At 49.5% G+C, this 19,312-nt stretch overlaps 1 protein-coding gene across 1 annotated transcript in view; it reads left to right on the top strand.

Moving 5' to 3' along the window:
- LOC120599391 (solute carrier organic anion transporter family member 3A1) overlaps positions 1 to 19,312 on the top strand; it is a gene marked incomplete at its 3' end in the record, with an annotated part of 215,010 nt that overhangs the window by 81,296 nt on the left and 114,402 nt on the right. The window lies entirely within an intron of this gene.

The raw sequence follows: 19,312 nt of genomic DNA, 5'->3' as shown, positions 1-19,312 counted from the left end.
TGCGCATGTGCCCTTAGTAAGGAAGTGGGTAAACGGACTGATGAGCAGACTAGGAACAGATGAGTGCCTCCCGTCAGTGTGTCTGGAGGCTGGAGTTCCTAGGGTTTTTCAGGGCAGAGGTACGAGTTCGTGATGACTGGACGTGTTCTAAAGCCATGCTCGTCACTGCCGAAGGTGCTTCTGAAATGACCCTCTGCACTGCGAAGTCCCTTGCCAACAGGAGGTAGTGTTTTTACCATGAGCAAAAGCAGAAGCTTTTTAGGAGCGCGTGCTTTCCAAGAGCAAAGGCGAGAAGAGGGGAGTGGGCTTTCCCAAGCAGGTGGTTGGAAGGCCCATCCCAGAAGGTGCACCGGAGTCAGAAACAGCTTTTAGAGAATGAAAACGAGTTAATCTGGCTGCTGTAATTCCCTTATCTCTGACTTCTGGCCGGGGCTGGCTGGTGACTAGTGCCACGGAACCCTGGTGGCTTCTCAGCAGGAGGCCTGCGATCCAGAAGCCGTGCACATATCTGTGAGGAAATGATGGAGAGAGTCTCGATGTGAAATGGGCCCTGGGTGTCAGGGATGAGAACTGAATGCCAGCTGTTGTCATTGTCCCCACTTCCTGGCAGCCCCGATTCTCGCTCTGTGGGTCTTTCCCTCCAGCTCTGCCGATCTGCCGGCGTATTTATTTGTGAGTGGAGTAGGTGGAATTTTTCAAAGGGAGAGAGTTTGCAAGAGATGAAACGCAAACAACTGGTGATGAATGGTTCATCTGGCAATGAGAAATCGCCCCTGGCATTGAGAGGCCTTTAACCTTGTCCGGACCAGCGGAAGGTGCCTCGGCTCTGTATCACTTTGCAGAAAGGCCCTGTCTCCCTGCCGAGGCGAGGGCTGGGGAGGAAGAGCCCCAATCCCAAGCCAGCACTGTTTGAGAATCTGATACGTAGTTGTCTGTTTTCCCTGTCCCGTCCACTTCTGTGTTCCTCCTTGTCCAAGCCTCTGTGACTTCTGTCCCACTGGACTATGGCCATAGTCTCCCCACCCAGTGTCCTGACTTCGACCCAGGCACCCTGTCAGCCTACTCTGCCTACTGCAGCCATCACTGTGATCTCCTAAAAACAGAGTAGATCTGATCTGTCACTCTGGTGAGCAAGGCTACTGGTGCCTCCCGCAAGAGTGTAAACCCTCCCACTCAGAGTAAAAGCTTATTTCACCATGGCCCACAAGGGCCAGTGTGAGCGGGCCTTTCCGCCTTTCTGACCTCATTTCCTGCTGCGGCCCCTTGGGCCTCTGCTGTTCCTCCCCCCCTGAAGCTTACTCCCACCCCAGGACCTTTGCATGTGCTATTATATCCACTACCTGGGATCCAGGTGATTCCCCCTCTCTGGCTTGAAGCTCTGCTCAGATATTATCTTATCAGAAGGATAGAGGTCAGCCTTGTACAGTGGCCCGACTCTCAGCCCTGCACACTCTGGCCCCCATTCTCACCTTTATTTTTCTCTGTGGAACTCAGTGCCCCTGGACATAGTACATGGACGTAGTACATAGTGTGTGTGTGTATGTGTATGTATATGTGTGTGTGTGTGTGTGTATACACATATATATGTTTCTGTCCTGCTACACCAAAATGTTGGTGCCATAAAGACAAGGACTTGGTTTAATTCACTGCTGAGTTCCCAGTGCCACGAGCAGCGTCTGGCACGTGACAGACGCTCACCAAGTCTTCAGCTCCCTTTCAGGTTCACGCACCGTGAGGCCAGACCACGCTCGTCCAGCATCCCTCCACGGCCCTTTCCTGGAGGAGCAGTGGGTTTGAATCCTGGCTCTTCGCTTTCCACGTGGGTGTTGCTGGGCAGGTGAGCGTCTTCCGTAGCCTTAGTTCATTCTCTTGCAAAAGGGCGGGAACGTGGCTTGCCTGCGGTGCTGTTGCAGGAATGGGAGTTTGGGTGCGCAGTATTTGTTAGCTGGGATGCTGCGTTAATTCAGTGCGAGACCGACAGAGAAAAGAGCCTTGAAAAACAGCTTGATTACATGATCATTCACATCCCATAGACTTAACCCATTTGAAGTATACAGTTCACTGAGTTAGTGAATTCATAGAGTCCTGCAGCCATCAGAACAGGCCAGTTAGAGACCATTTTCATCATCTTCCAGAAAGAGGTCCGGACCCATCAGCAGCCGTTCCCCATTACTCTCTCTCCCCAGGCCCTGGTAATAGCTGATTTCCATTCTGTCCCTATAGATTTGCCTGTCGCCGACTTTTCACGTGAATGGAATCATACGACACGTGGCCTTTTGTGACTGGCTTCTTTCACTTCGTATAATGTTTTCAAGGCTCGTCCATTTAGCACACATCAGTATTTCATTCCTTTTCACGGCAAATAAAATACTATTACGTGGACATATTACGTATTTATCCATTCATCCATTGATGGCCGTTTGGGTGGTTTCTGCATTTTTCACTATTACAAATGATGCTGCTGTGAACGTCTATGTAACAGCTTTGTGTGGATGCGGAGTATTTTGATTGGACGTATCCAGGCCAGTTGGGATGGTGTTCACATCTTGAGCCAACGTCCCAAGTCCCCCAGTACCAACTGAAGTTATTTGGATTGTATTTTTGTACGGCTGCTTTACTCATCCCAGCAGACATTCTTTTGACATAGGATTGATTTAGCATTATTTGTTCACGTTTTTATATGACTAGCTAGTCATTCATTTGATGTCGCTGCCTACAGTCCCCCTTCTTGGCTCACGCTGGTCATCTTCTTGATGCCTGTCCTTTGCCACGCTGCTCAGCCACATGGCTTTATTTCACTCTGTTCTGAGAACTGATCGCATTACTTTCCCCCTTGAGTGGCCCTTTTCTGAATGAAATTTGCCATTCCGCTCCGAGAACCCTCAACTCGAAGCGGGCCTGTCTGAAATGCAATCTTTGAGTCTTTAGTCCATCTCACTCCAGTCAATTTCTTTATCTCTTAATTGCGTTATCCACGACCCCAGCAGAATTACAAAAAGCATTTCCAGAAGATTCATTAAGTCTTGACTGCTGGCAAGGGTGTGATAACAGAGGCGGTATCAGGACTGCCTTGCCAAGTACCAGGTTTGAAGTTCTCAGGCTTGCTCTTCTCCTTTGCCTAGAGGAAGGTCTGATTTCCCCAAGTCGGCTCTAGAGGGCATATCCATCAGGGACGTATCTTCTGGAAGAGGAGTATCAGGGGAGCTCTCTGTTTTTACTTTGAGGGAACGGAGGAAGAGATGACTCGCGTGTGTCAGGCGTAGAGGTTTGCTGAAAACATCTCAGTGGAAGGCGTGTGGGATTCCAGAGGTGAATCGCATCTCCCATTGATAGAGTACTTTTCGGTGCATTTTCCCGTACATCATGTCATGGCTCTTTCCACCTTGGCATTGCCGTTTTCAGGATGTCATGTGCAAGGCTGCTGTGTTGGTCTGCATCAAGGCCGTGTGGATATGGTGCAGGCGGTGTGGGGAGTCCGGAGGCCGGGCCAGATGTGGTGCATGTCACTCGCTTGCACTCACATTCCGTTGGCCAGAGCTCCGCGACATCGCCAGGAAGCTGAGAAGGGGCGTCCGGCCGTGTGGCCAGGAAGGAGCAGACGAAAGCTTAGTCAGCAGCAGCCCTCATCTGCCACAGGGCATCCGTATGTTTATGCCCAGTAGTCCCTTTACGGTATATGACTCTTTGTATTTATTCCGGCATGCTCTGGAGAATTATCGCCCTTGAGCCTCACAGGGAAATTGTTAGTATTCCCATCTTGCACACGAGGAAGTGGAAGCTCAGAAACCTGAAGTAACTTGTTCACCGGCAGAGGATCGGATGCGGGTGACCAGTGCCGAGCCCCTCTTAGGCCTCGTCCTGTACCGTATCCTGTGCTTGCTTTTGCTGAGTTGCGGAAGGTGGCCAGAGTCCCACCTTTAGATTTCCTCCTCTATGTGTGCTCTGCTGCCTCTTGAGAGAATCACGGTCACAAGCCCTGTCCGTTCCCTTGGTGACAGCACACAGGTCAGGCGAGAAAGGGTCAGTGGAGACACTCAGTGGCTGTGTGTTTTCAAAACCTTTGGAAAGAAGGAGAGGTGTACGTTAAAGTCCAGGGCCCCCCAAAGCAGGGTCATTCAAGAGAAGGCACATGATTCAAGGGGAAAGCACAGGAGGTGCCAGCCCTGAGCTTGGGAACCCCAAAGCCAAGCCTTGGCCCTTCGGTGACATTTAGCCCCCTGGATGGTCAGACGTCCCATAATGAGTTACAAGCCCCCAAATCCTGCTCAGATCCCTGGATTCCAAGTAGCACTGAAGAAAGACTTTTAAACTGGACTTGACAGGTCAAAATAAATATCTGTCATCACGAGGAACAATCTCATCTGGGCCTCTAAGGCTTTCTCGGCTTCAGGCTCTCTAAAAATATCCTTAATTGACTGTTCACTTCATAACCCAGACGCGGCTTCTCCCCAGCTTCCTTCACTTTTCTTGTGCCGTGCACCCAGCCTCCTCGTCCCTCACCTGGCCCGGCCTTCCTGGGGGCGAGGGGGTGCGGACCCTGCCAAGGAGCACCGAGTATGCTTCTCCCCAGGGGGTGGTGGGAAGTTACTAGGTTATGTGACTGTAAGATTGAGAGTGTGTGTGTGTTTGTGTGTGTGTGTGTGTGTGTGTGTGTGTGAGAGAGAGAGAGAGAGAGAGAGAGAGAGAGAGAGAGAGAGAGACCGTGTGTGTCTTTGTCATAGGACTGAGCTTGGGCACATCTGCTCTAAATTGCATCTACTCTAATTGCATACGTACTCCTGGGGGTGTCTGGAAGGGGTGAGCCATCGTCATTTGAGCCGGTCCAGCTGTGAGGACACCGATTCCAGCTCCTCACTCTTGTTGAAAATAGAGGGAAGCTCGGATAGGAGGATCTGTGTAGTTCCTCCTTGCCTGGCTCATTCAGTGAGTCACCCTGAAGGCATCAGAGCCTGTCATTTTGTTAGCCTCGGGGTATTTGTGCCCGGCTAATTATGGGCAGCTCTGACTTGAAGGAACAAGGCTGCGTTGAGACTGGTTGAGAAATGACCCAGACAGAAACAGGGGTGCGGCCTCTCAGCCCCAGCCACACGGCGGCTGCACCCGGGCCTTGAGACGAGGTCAGGGTTGTTCTGCTTTGTGACGGATTTGGGACGCAGAGAAATGAGGAGTTGAGGCTTTGTGCTGACCGAGACCAGCGCTGACGCCAGTGCCGACGAAGTGGTTCGCAGTCAGGCAGTGGAGAGCCGGCCAGCCCGGAGATTAAGCTGAGGACGACTCTGACTGCCAACAGTTTCCTCCAGCGTTTCCTGAGCATCAGCCACTCTCAGCAGAGTGTACTTCCTACCGCACACAATACAACATCGCAGTGTCCCTAAGGTACTTGGGGCAGAAAAATCTCTCTTGGAGCTGGGCACAAAATTGCAATAAGAACGCGTCAGCCTGTGACCCCACCAAGGTGCTGAGCCTCGCACCTGAATTTTGTGGGCTCATGTTTGCATTAAAGCACCAGGCATAGATGATGCTTTTCAAATGCAAATTTTAGGAACTTGTATTTGAATGGGTCCCTGAGGAGCCATAACGATTTTTAAAACCCCAATTAACCTTGGGTGTGTTAGAATGTCTCTGTGCGGAGAGAAAGAATCCATGTCTGAGTCTTGGTGACACTTCTCACAGCCCGCAGCTGACACATCTCATGTAAAGAGGTGGCTTCAAACCAAGGCTACATGATAAGGTTTCGCTTTGCAGAATGTAAAAAATTCAGACCCTTGCTTCTGCGAAGAGCTTGGCCGCTGCACCACAAATCACATTTGTGTGGCATTTTACTTCCAAAGGGCAGCTTTAATCGTGGAGAAGATAAAAGATTTGTGTAGGTTTTTTTGTTTTTTTGAGGAGGGGATGCGGGGGAGACAAGACATAATTTGCGTTTTTAACTTTGCTTTCCAATAACTCGATAAATGGCTTTCCAACTGCCTAACTCTGTTTGGGCTGCTGTTACAAAAATGCCACAGACTGGGTGGCTTAAACAACAGACATTTATTTCTCCCAGTTTTGGAGGCTGTTAAATCCAAGGTCAGAAGGCTTGCAGGTTCAGTGTCAGGTGAGGGCCGCATGCTGGTTCCTAGATGGCCGTCTTCTGGAAGGCAGAAGGCACAAGAGAACTCTCTGGAGTCTCTTTATAAGGGCACTAATCTTGTTCACAAGGGCTTCATTCTCATGAGCTAGTCCTCTCTCAAAGACCCCGCCTCCAAATACCGTCACACTGGGGATTAGGGTTTCCACATGAACTTGGGGCGGGGCGGGGAGCACAGACATCCGGTTCATAAAGAAAACTGTCTTTGTAAATGATCCAGGAGAGTTGGACTCTGCAGAAGTTTTGAAATACATTCACGTATTTGTGTTTTCCTTTTAAAATATGCAACAGAAGTGATTAGACCGTAGGAATCTACGGCTAAATAAGTACAACAGTGCTTGCGTTTCTATTATTTTTAATAAAAATTCCAAGAGCAGAGAGGACAGTGTCTTAGTCTAATCACTCTGCAGAGAAGCGAACTGTGGTGTATGGATTAATTCATACGCGTGTGAATAGCTCCCTACCTGAGGCTTTATACCATGTGCTGTGGTGAAGTATCTGTCTTAGTTAAGCTTTTGTTTGGATAATATTATTTGTCCCCTCCCCTCCCAGTACATAGGAGCTGATCTGGGGTGTAACCCAGAAGCTTTGCCATATGATCAGGACAGATAGCACTTGACATATAAAAATAATCCAGTCTCGGCTGAGTCACACACTATACAGATAATCCCAGATGACACAAACTAAACCTGTTTTACAGGTGGATTAACCGTTTGGTCCTGGTCCTGTTGACTTCCATGTCCTGTTGCCTTTCATAGTTTCCTAGATCCTCTTGTCTATCAAATAGCAAAAGCACAGTTTGGGGTTGTGCTCCTTACAACCAGCCAACCATTTGGGGGCCGCCAGGACATAGTGACCGGCGTAAAGTTCAGGGTCTTTTTTTCAGCATTCCCCATGTCCCACGGGCATAGTTCTCTTTCTGTCTACTTTGTCTGCAAGATTCTGGACCACGAGGTCTCACGGGCAGATCCCTGGGCAGTTAAATCAAGAGGAAGGGTCCACCGTCTCGTCTTCGCACTGTTCTCCCTGCAGAGATGAGAGGCGGCCTCGAAATCCTGTCTTCTTTCCCTTCCGATCGCCTTCTTTGTTCAGACATTTCCATCCCGAGCATGTGCTCAGTTCCCCTGCCTCATCCCCTCCAGAAAGTCCCCGGGCGAGCAGCCCACAGCCCATCCGTCAGAGCGCCGCGCACATCCACTTTCTCAGAGGAAATCATGACGAAGGCTGCAGAGGGGAGCCTGCGCCTCAGGTGGGCACCCCACTGCCCACCCCTCTTAGCTCCTTCCACTTCTCCACCTGGGCAGACCGAGGAGGCGGCGGGAAGCCCGTGAGCTTTCTCTCAAGGAAACTGCAGAACTGTTAGAGACAGCCTGCAATAGACTGTCCTTTAGAATCCTCTGGACTGCGTTTATCATGCAGCAGGAAAGCGTCTCTGCTGGAACGGCGCCTCTCATTTATCACCTCCGGCCATTAGGTAAAGATGAACAGGGCTGCACAAACCACCACGGGGACCCACGGCACCATTCTCCGATGCTAAGGATGCGAGTTCGTCAGTCACAGGCAGAGTGACAAGGAGCTGCGGCGGAGACGAGCGACCTCCACCTCCACGTGAAGTCCGTGTCTGCTCCCCACACATGCACACCGTGTGCGCACACACGGAGCATTGGCACATGCGCTCACGAATGCGTAAGGGTTATGGTGGACACTCACGAACGTGCCCTGGGGACAGGCACTGCACTTCCAGCCTCCCTTTGGGTGGCCCTGCTTCTGGGTGTCCTCGTGCTTTGCACGTGCGGGTCCCTCTGCATGGCATCTGGATTCTTTCTCTCCCTCTGCGAAGCCTTCTCTGCCCACTACCTGCTACACGCACGCGGGGCTCCCTCCCAGGGCCCCGGTGCACGCAGCATCACCGTCTTCGCCACTGTACTGCGGGCTCGAATCTATTATTATGCCCCTCCTGTCTCCTTGCTGTACCTTGAGCGGTAAACCATGTTTCCCATTGTACAAAACAACTGTGCATGCAAATGTTCAGGGCGCGTATAAGCAGCTTGTCGATATATGGAAATGAATGAATGAGTGAATGAATCATTTTTTGGGGGGAGATGCAGTTTAGAATATTTGACCACTGTTTGTGGACACTAAGAACTGGTTCTTCTTGTGGATTAAATTTGTTGTGTTTGTCTCTTATGATTGTAATTATTATTGTCTTTCTATCAAGAACAGTACCGAAGTCGACCTTGACTTGGTGCCACTCAACCTATATAATTTCTTTCCTGGTAAAAGTGCTCCTTTCGCCTCCCGGACTTGTCTTTTCCCAAGAGAAATCTCTGTTCTCCCATGGAAGGGACCTAACTATGTCTGTCGGTCTCCTGCTGGGGGAGGCGGAGCATGGATCTGGACGGAGTGATGGGGAGCAGGGCAGTGTTAGCCCTTTGCATCACTGGCTAGAAGAAAATCGAGCTGGAAGCAATGGTCAGTGCGGCCTCCAATTTCCCACCTTAACGTGCTGAAATTCTCTAGCATGACATTGCCGTGGGGACCAAGGGACTGCAGGCCTCCCTCTTTTTACTGCGCCCCACTTTACTGGGCATCACAGATGCTGCAGGTGTTATAAATCAGTCAAGACTCTCCCCCCGCAAAAAGCTTACTTACGACTCGCTCTACCCACTTTACTGCGGTGGTTGAGAACCAAACCTGCAGTATCTTCAAGGCATTTTTCCCCCTTAGCTAAATGCTAAAAGGCAAAAAGACTTTTTTGCTCACCCAGAAAAACAGTTAGCTCCACTGGGAAAAAAAAAAGAAAAGTCTATGGGCCTAAAAGCATTGGCATTGAAATACAGCATCCTTTCCCCAAGCTGTTCACAGCACTTCAGATGCAAGGTTCTCGTCACACATGTAGGTAGAGTATGTTCTGCAGTACATCTGAGTGCATTATTTAAAAGATGGTCACATTGCAGTGAATTTGCATGCCTGGCTTTCGGTTCTGTTTTTAAAACAAGGGAAGTCGTGATGAAATCTGCAGCTGGCGAGCTGGCCCCACGCCTGGGCAGCCCGGACTCCGGCACAGCCCAGAGAGCCAGCAGGGCTGCCGGAGTCACTCGTGCGAGGCGCGGGCAGGGTGGCCCTTCTCGTCACACGCAACGGAGTGGACCATTCGCTGACACTCCTGCAGAACTGAAGCAGGCAGCTGGGAGCCGGGTCATGTCAGAGACCCCGAATGACCTCTGATGATGAAAGATTTTTTTTTTTCTTTAAATAAGTGGACCCTTTTCTCTCATGAAGCCTTCAAACTCACACGTCTCTTCCAGCTAGAAACAGGCAGCGAGAGGCATCCTGCCACCATGCCGTATCTTGCCTTAGCTAGCCACTGTCCACGCAGACGTGACGTTTCCTCCGACAGCCAGCAGGGTCCCCAGGGCAGGACTGCAGACAGGGCTGACGCCCGTTTGCCTGACCCGTGACGACGAGCTGAGGTGCTGAGGGTCCACCTTCCCCAAGTGCTCCTGTCCAGCCAGCCACAGGCCTGTGCCGAGATGCAGGGAGACGGAGTGGGGGAGACGTGTGTAAATCCTTAGATAGAGAGGTGCAGGCGCATGTAGTCGGTCCCCGTTCTTTGCGGATTCCGTATGTGCGAATTTGCCTACTTGCTACAACTTTTTGGAACTTCGGAATCTTCACTGACAACACTCCCGCAGTGGCCATTCGCAGAGGTAGACAGAGTGGCGAAACGCTCCAGCTTCCCCACAAGGGTGCCCCCAGCTGAGGTCAAATAAGGCCACGCTCTGCCTTCTCTTTTCAGGTCTTTTATGGAAAACAAGTGTCTCTTTCGTGGTCTGTTTAGTGCCGCATTTTCGTGCTTTCCGTTGGGGATTCTGTTGTTTGAAATGGCTGAAGTGCCGTCTCAGGTTCCTAAGAGCAAGAGGCTGTGATGTGCCTCCTGGAGAAAGCTTTGTGCAGGCATGAGTTACAGTGCTGTTGGCTTGCAAGTCCAATGTTAAATGAATCAGCGCGCATTAAACAAGGTGTCTTTCAGCAGAAACATACGGAACAGGGTTATGCAGTGATCTGTCGATGCAAATGTTGCATGTGACCAGAGGCTGGCAGGAACCTAACCCCATATCTATCTAGGAGCAAATGGCTCTGTGTTCCCTAATTTAATCTTGTGGGTGGTTGTGTGGAGCGTGACTGCGGTGACCAATGACAGTCCACTGTGTGAGGCTCACGAGAGCATTTTCCATAGAGTTGTGTATCTGTGCCACCACACTTGGAAACAGTCCGCTGAAGTCGTTTGGGAAACCCTCTGTGACGCAGACTGTGCCATCACACAGGTGTGCATGCCGGGTCGGGGGCGGGAAGCGGGGGTGAGGATGTCGCTGAGAGCCAGGGCACCAGGAGAATGTCACTGACTGATTGATCCCAGTGCCTCCGAAAGGTCGCAGGGAGCTGATACGGAAGGATGGGGTTTCAGCCTCCCTGCTTCTCGCTCCTCGGGAAAGAAATGGGAACGGCTACCCAGGGAATGAACAAATTCCCACGTGCCCCCCGCCGCCCGGCACGTGATGTCAACCCTCTGAGTTATCATCGTCTCCAGGCTGACGTGAAGAAGAGGCACAGAGAGGTTACCTGCCGCGTGAGAGGACACACAGCTAGCAAGCAATAGAAGTTCGATTCAAGCTCACGCTCCTTTAGGTCCTCTGCTGCCTCCTGTTCCTTCCCGTTCCTCGTCCAGCCGCTCTGTCTCCCACACCCAGGAGGGGAGGCTCTGAGCCAAAGCCCACTTCGAATCTCCGTTGCACCCCCTGTGTGATGGGAGGGCAAGCTACTTTGCCTCAGGCTCTTCATCCTTTAGAATGGAAACACCAAAGCATAGTGCCCACTTCAGGGGGCTGTCTGCGAGAGATGACGTGTGCTTAGAACTGGACACTGATGTGTCCTTAGAACTGAGCACTCGATAAATATCGGCTATCAGTATAATCTCTAATAGTCTTACCGTTCTTAGCCACTGCCTGACTCCCACTCTATTAAACAGTAGAAACGCAGTCTGAGTCACAAACACAAGCCACGTAATCGTAAATTTTCAACTGTATTAAAAAAGGAGAGTAGCCGCATTTAAAAAAGTAGAAACAGGCGAGATATATTTGATAATATTTATACTGTAATGATATAATTTTATAACATGGATGCATTTTATTTAATCCATAGCATTTAAAATATTTCAATACACGATCAATACAAAAGGCATTGATAAAAGCTTTTACAGTCTTTTTTGGGTAGCGTCACATAAATGGAATCATACAATATGTGCCCGACTTATTTCATTCAGCTAATTGCTTCCGAGATTCAGCCGTGTTGGAACACTGATCTGTAGTTTGTTCCCTTTTATTGCTGAATGGTATCCCATTGTATTATCACACCTTGTCTATCCATTTACCAGTCGAGGGACATTGGGTTGTTTCCAGTTTTTGACTGTTAAGAATACTGTATGAACAGTTGCCCACAGGTCTCTGTGTTTTCATTTCTCTCTGATAAGTAGCTGGCTGTGGGATTACTGGGTTGTAGAGAGCCAGGTAATGCCTTTTGATATGAATTTTACTTTGTCTCGTTTTAATATTGTTCTCCTTGTGATTTACAGTGCCTGAGAGTTCTCTGCCCATTCTTTGTTTTTATACTTCGTTGTCCTTATGTTTTATGTGCTTTGGGAATCAGTGTATAATTGGATTGTGGTTTATTGAAACTCATTCTGAATTTCTTTTGAATTTTAGTCAAGTTTCTAATTGTTTCATCTTACTTAATCCTTTTATATGGAATGTTACGTTTTGTGTTTCCTTGCTGTTTATATATGTTGCCTTTTCCCTTATTAACTCTGGTATGACTTTTAAGATGGCTTATTTTTAACCCTAGTAATGCTTTTCATTAGGTTATAAATCTATATTTTTCAAATCATTAAAGATAAGAATAATAAAAAAAAAAAGACAGGTGTAAGATCTCTTTTGATAAAATAAAACGTTCATTGCATCTTTCTTCCTTTCTCAACCTGCCTTCTGCCAATTTCAAATGTTAATATAATCTAAAGTTATAGAGTCTGTAATTCTGTATACACTAAGGTTGTCGTCGCATAGTTATTTTTACCATGAAATAGTCCTTCGAGCTAAGTTTTTGGCTTTTATATTCAGTTTTTAAACCATACTTCTAACAGCCATTTATACTTAGTTCCTTAAGTGACGCGATGTCATTGCTCTCCGACCCTTCTGTGTTCTGGGACGTTCCCGTGCTCACGTTCCTTCTCGATTTTAGCTGTCCAGACTATGTCTCCGAAACATTTGCTCAGTAAAGGCATATGAGCGGTGTATTTTCTGAGATCTTAAGTATCTGAGAAGGTTTTTGTGTTTTCATTGACCGCCCTACTAAATTGCCCGGGCAGGAAACTTTCTTGTCACGGTGAGGTCTCCTCCAGGAATTATGCAGCCGCTGCCTTTTGGTGGGATGGGGGAGTGGCCTGAGGTCGGCCTGACCTCCGTTCCTTTGAACGCAGGTCACCTGTTGCTTCACCGTCAAGGGCCTAACCACCTGGCTGTCCAAGGATACTGTCAAAACATTTCATGTTGTCAGTGATCACTGAGCAGAGGCATCTCCTGGCATCCCCAGACAGAGCCAGTTAGCTCAGTATGTTGGTTTTATTAGGGAGAAAAGGAAAAAAAAAACAAAAAACTGAAAATGTACCCTAGGAAAATGGAATCCAAAGCTATCTCAATGAAGGAGGACCAGAGGCAGATTTTTCCTTTGCAGGAAAATCTTATTAGAAATATTTTTAATAGTTGAAGTTTAAAATGTTATCTTCTAAATGGGCCTCCCCAGTGGACTTTCAGCTCTACGAGGATGGGGACCTTGGCCGTCTCGTTCAGTCTTGACCTCCCAGACCTTCATGGGGCCATGTCAACGAAACTGGGTTATTTCTGACTTTGATATTTCCGATCCTTTTATTCTTTTTTTTTTTTTCTCTGCCATGAAACTAAAGCTCTTTCATTCTCCAGTGAAAATGGCTCTGTGCACAAGTTCCTGGCATCCACCCAAGCAAAAAGCTTTCTGTGAACACGTGGCCTTTCGAATGAAAGCCAGTGATCTTTAGAGTTCTTAATTACCCAAACCACCAACTCATCTAAGCCCTGGCCCGAACGCCGAAGGGGAGCGTTTGGATGCCGGTTTAAGTCTTAGCATCTGTTCCATATTCAGACCTCAGAGTACGGGAATGTGCACATCTCCATTTCAGTGGAAAGTCATCTTTCTGTTCCCACGATAGAACTTTTATGTGCCTTAGACTTTTCTCACTGGCGTCGACTTAATAATTACCTAGGGGTTTGCCTTTTGACAGTGTATGCGAATGATTCTAGGTTCATAGACCAAAAGGAACTCTCCAGTCGTGAATGCATTCATGTGTGAAAGCTGCTCCTTAGATGTCAAACTTTCCGTGTGTCATCGTCATCCTCTGGTTCAGAGGTCAGCCAGCTGTGGCCCTTGGGCCAAAGCTTGTGTTTGTGACGAAAGCCTAAAATCTTGGCTGTCCGGTCCTTTACAGGAAAACTTTGCCAACCTCTGATCAACACTCAGAATAAGCCGTCCCCAATTCACCTGTCTACTGTCTCTATCTCTTCTCTACCCCTGTCCTTTGTCGGTTAAGAAATCCGTGTGCCATTCTCTGATGTCATGGGACTGTCTAATATGATTTCGGACCAGCTACTTCACCTTTCTGAGATGCAGGTGCCTCATCTGCAAAAAAGGGTGATATAATAAAGATTTTGGTGTTAGGCGTTGCACCAAGTGAGCTTACGTAAAGAAAGCACCTAGCATTATGTCTGGCAGTAAGCAGGCCCATAGTTTCTATTTTCCTTCCTTCTACTTCTTCCCCAAAGAGTATGACCATTTCTCCATGAAAAAAAAAATTAAATTGCACTGCAGCGTAGGAGGTAACTTACTATAAGACAGCCTGGTTTAAAATCACTGCTCTGCTGCTTACTAGCTATGTAACTTTGACCAAGATACTTAATCCCATTAAACCTCCTCCAAAAACAGTGATGATAATCGTACCTATCTCCTAGTATTTTTGTGAATATTCAGTGAGAAGGCCTGTCACGCACTTAGCATAATGCCTTGCACCCAGTGTAGCCTAACGAAACGACGGCATCTATTATGTTCATCATCAGTACTATCCTTATTATTGTATTACCGAGGGTGTAAACTATTGGTGAGAATCATGGCATTCATCATCTCTACCCACATTTGTCAGCCAGACCTCAGACACGGAGCTCCACATTAGCAAACAAAATATGAGTCCTCCTGGGGAAAATAAATTTGGAGTTTCACCTTTTACATGTGGGGCCCTAAAAACACTCCTAAGGGAAAAAGCAGCTTGGAAGGCTGGGTTCGCACGGTTCTTTTAGATCCACTGATTTTCTTCAGCCTCTCTGGCTTCAGCCCCAGCCGGTCCTCTCAGCCCTCGCTGTACACAAGTGACTTGAGTTCCCTAATCGTTCTCTGAGGCCACCTGGTGTGGGGAGGGGACACTGTGCTCAGATGGAGCTGCCCAAGTAGCATTCATTCATTCCTTGGTTGGTTCATGCATTCATTCACTCTCTCATTCAACATTTATTTTCCTGATCTGGCCATAGAGATATCAAGGAAAATTAATTATTATTAGCCCGGCCCTTGCTGGGCTCATCATCTTGGGCCCCCATGTTGAGCGTCTATTGGAGAGGCAATGACTTGGAAGCTGGGAACCCAGAGCGTTTTAAAGTAATTCACTTTAAGATGATGAGTGAATTAACAGAGAGATGGAGGGCAGATGGGGCACCAGGCTGAGTAAGGGTGGAGCTTTAGTCTATGTGAAGTTTCTAGGCTCGTTTCTGTTTCGAGTGGGTCCTTTCGAAACACGAGCCATGGCTATCTATCCCTATTGCTCAGGGGTCCTTGGGCAAGAGCTGTTTTTAAAAAGGCTGCCTCCCTTGGCGGTTCTCCCTCCCCTCCTGTGGCCGTTGTAGAGCACGGAGCAGGCTGGATACACTGCGACGTGACTCTCTTTCGCCTGGCGCCCCCAAGCCTTGAACAAACACGACCCCAGGGACCGCCGCTTTGCCGTTTAAACACGTGCTGAACAAAGGCGGTCGGCTGACTTTCCCAGGCCTGGGAGAGAGGACCGTGCATGGCAGCCCCTAAGAAAGAGGTGCCCCCGCTCTGTCCTCAGGTCCAGGTGGCTGTAACCCAAATCACAGAAACTGGCGTGACCCTTTACGGAACAGCGGGTCCCACTGGGGTGGACGTGCCTGGCAGCTGTGCCTTTCTTGTCAAACTCTGGCCTGGGAGGGCCAAAAATAGATGGTCCTGGGACCAGTGTGTGTCCAGGAAGTGGTGTGAGCGGCTGCCTTTCTGTTAGGGAGAATGAGCCAGCATTCTTCAGGGGGACAGGCAGCCCCAGAGGGTAGAGACCAGGGCAGCGGCTGGGCTGGGATGAGATGCTTCAGATGCCAGGGTTCCTGTCCCACCAGCCAGGCCCTCCTCCCTTCCTCTCCTAGCTCTGTCTGCCTATCCCTTCTTACTCTTTCATGTGAAAGGCTACTGCTGAACACACTACGCCCTTTATGCTCCGGCCTAGGGGTCCTCAACCCCCGAGCCATGGACTGGTATCAGTCCCTGGCTTCTTAGGAACCGGGCCGCACAGCAGGAGGTGAGTGGCAAGCGAGCGAAGCTTCATCTGTGTCTGCAGCCGCTCCCCAGCGCTAGCATCACGGCCTCAGCTCCACCTCAGATCATCAGGCATTAATTCTCATTGGAGCACCGGTCCCTAGCCCCTGGTCCCTGGTACCAGAAAGATGGGAGACCGAGACGCCTTGGTGTTTCCCAAACATGTCCCTGCTCTCCTCCCTCATGGCTGTTGCTCTAGCCGTGACCCCCGTGCAGTACTTCCCACCCGTGGATATCTAGCAAGGACCAGCTCACATGCCACGTCCTCCCTGTGTAAGACCATCACGGGACTTCTCATTCAAACTGGGACTCTCTCAGAACAACATGCGCACACCAGAACTGCCTGGGCACAGTGGATCGTGAGGTCACCCTCTCCAAAAAGCCCGTACGAAGGAAAATGAAAGGAATAGGCCCCTCCCTTTGGGGGCTACCTCAGTTCTTTTCTGGTAAAATCATTGCAGCAGACGCCACAGTGCTGCAGACTGTGACATCAGCGTAAACGCTTAGTGCCCACCACAGGTTCTCACCTCCCCGAGGACTGTCACCCCTCCCACTGCACGGCCCCTGCCCGGCCTAAGCATCGTGTTCATGTGTATTCAGAGCAGCTGCCGGCTCGAGCACGTTCTGGTGCTGTGTGCCAGGCGCCGAGCTGCGTGCTCCACGTGCCTCGCCGTACCCCCGGCACTGTTCGCCCGAGTTGTGTGCATCAGTGCAAAGGGGGGCAAGCCCACAGCCCACAGCCCCGGAGCCTTGGCACGCCAGGCACGGACCGTGAACAGCCGGCAGCCCGGGCCGGGCAGCTGCCATAGGCGTTCCCGCCAGATGCGTGGCAGGAAGAGTCGATGGCTGCCAGAGAGGGCCCACCCATGGGTCCGGCCAAGCACACATTCCTTGGGGCAGGAAGCCGACGGTGGGCCTTGTTTTGCATCAGTGGATTCCTTAGCAAGCAGAAGAGGGCCCCCAGCTGTAACTTAGCCCAGGCGGGCGGGCCCGTGTGGGTCGCAGCTTCGTAGTCTGGCCTTGGCACGGAGGAAGTCTCCCTGTGAGAAACAGTTGCGGGAAAGACAATCCCACACTTTCTTTTAAGAGCCCTGTTGAAGTTCCATTTGAGGGTTCATGGACTTAATCGTCCCCGCCTCGAGCCGTGATTTTCGAGCTTTCAATTCCTTTTCCAGTGAGGGCATCCTTTGTTCGAACAAAACCTTAGGCAGACATCCAGAGTGGAAAACGACGTAGCGGGTGCCGTTTTGGGTGAAGGAGGTGGTGGGGCTGAAAGTGGAGTGAGCTCCATTCAGCTCCTTCCTCGGAGCTTCTGAGACAACGGCGTGGAGGGAACGTCCGAGAAGCACGCCCGGCCAGGGCCGCGGACTTCACGGGGCCAGGGGAAGAGTGGCGGGAAGATAAGGATTGCCCGTGGACCCTCCAGGATGCGGTTCGGGAACGCTGGTGGGCAGAGGCTCCCAAAGCCACACACCTATATGCGAAAGGCAGAGCTGTGAGTTTCTGTCCAAGCCCATGCTTTCCGCACGACACCCTGCAGACGTGCCTTACCTGCTTCAGCCCTACTCCAGATGCACAGGAACGCGAGGGTCCTTTCCTTGAACAGAACGGCATCGTCTGCTTGGGTCTGTGAGAGCAGCAGGAAAGGACGGACCTCATCCGAAGTACAGTGTCCTCTCCTTACGTCCCCTGACGTACATTGTCCAGGCTGGGAACGGGGCTAGTCAGAAATAGCAGTCACATTTTGACAAGTTCGCATTTCGCAAGATGCACTTGACCTTTTTTGCTGGTGGGATCAAGAACCTGAGCGCGCATCCCGTGCCAAGCCCGGTCTCGCGTGCCGTGCATTTCCTCTCATTTTCGTGGCATCCTCGTTTTAGAAAGGTCGTCCCAGTGCAGGATTTGCATCGTGCAGCCCTGCTGTGTTTCTCCCACGTTCTTTTGGAAGCATGACCCTAAAACTCATGGGGCAGGGGCTCTGTGTTCCAGAGACATTCTCTTCGGCTGTCCCTGTGGGGATGGCCACTGGGAGTCTGTACCCTTCCTCCTCATCCTTGGTCTGGATTAATGGGAAAGCTGAGCCAGGCAAGGAGGTCTCTGTCCAATTCCAACTTAATCTTTAATTGATTCCCTTGGACTGAAAGCTGAAACCTGTCACAAAGAAGCGTGAGGCTGAATGTCCCCCCAAGCACATTTTTAAAAAGTAAGTTACTTATTTCTTTCTGGAGGCGGCAAAAGCACATTTGGTTGGCATGGGGAGGCCGTGGGGACTGTGACTTTGTGAAAATCAGGGCTTAATATTTGTGACCAAAAGCAATAGAAGAGCGTTGACAGATGTGAGCGTGAGATCAACACGAAGTTCGCCGTGGCGGCCGGCGCCGGGGGGAGGAGAGCTGGAGTTCGTCTCTGGTTTTCTGTCCTGTTATTCGCTCCCCAACCGGCACTGCATTCCTGAGTCCTAACGCTGCTAACTCGGGTCCGGATGCTGCCATGTGTGTCATGTCGTGAGTCCGTCTGTGGTAAGCAGGCTAATGCAGCAGGCCGGACAATGAAGACGGTGGCCGTGAGATGGGGTGTGAGGGGGCGCCGTTCCCGGTCACGTGGTTTCCCAGCTGAGCAGCTGCACCTCTGACCCTCTCTGCCCAGCAAACAAGGTTCTGTTTATCCAGGCTGAGGTGGGCTGTAGGGTCAGATTTGCACTCGGTTATTTGCCCTGCAAAGGTGGGGTGGGTGCTTTCATTTTCACATGCCAGGCTCGAGCCTCGAGCTGGGAGGACTCTCCAATCTGTTGACTTTTCCGGGGACAGTGGTGGGAACCCAGCTCCGAGACATAAACCCTTTTTCTAGACTAGTTCTGAAGCTTCAAAGGGAGATATACATTATGTCTGATAACCTCCCTCTTCAGCTGTGTTTTCACAAGTACAGAAAAAAAAAAGGAATATTTCTATCAGCGGATTTCCTGGACGATACAACTGTCTTTCTTATTGGAGATTTATAAGTTAATTTTAAAAGTCCAGAATTCCCACAGTCTAGCTACCTTTGTGCCTTTTTCCTGAGAGATAAGATGATATATTACGTGCCTGCATGTAGATAAGGGTTTTCTAATGTTTTTGCTTCAACCTGATCAATGAAAGTTTCTATTAAGTATCAATAATACTTCATATTCATATATAAATTTGGTATTTGTATTTCTTTGTTAATATAGAATGTAAATTATAAAATAGGCAAAAATGTACATAAAAGGAAATAAAGATGAAATCATGAGTATTTTATCAAGACCTGAAATACTCAAGATGTAAAAATATGTCTCAAGACATCACTTAAGGCGATGTTTATTATTTATGATTTTGAGTATAAATTCAGCTTTCAAATTATTTTCTCCACAATTTTGCATTTTTTTTGCTGAATGTTTTCACTGTTTTTAACCTTGTGAAATGGTGGACAAAAGTT

The sequence above is a fragment of the Pteropus medius genome, unplaced genomic scaffold (assembly GCF_902729225.1).
Source record: "Pteropus medius unplaced genomic scaffold, Ma_sr-lr_union100, whole genome shotgun sequence".
NCBI classification, from domain to species: Eukaryota; Metazoa; Chordata; class Mammalia; order Chiroptera; family Pteropodidae; genus Pteropus; species Pteropus medius.
Note: the sequence above shows the minus strand (reverse complement) of the source record. Positions and strands in the feature narration are given on the sequence as shown.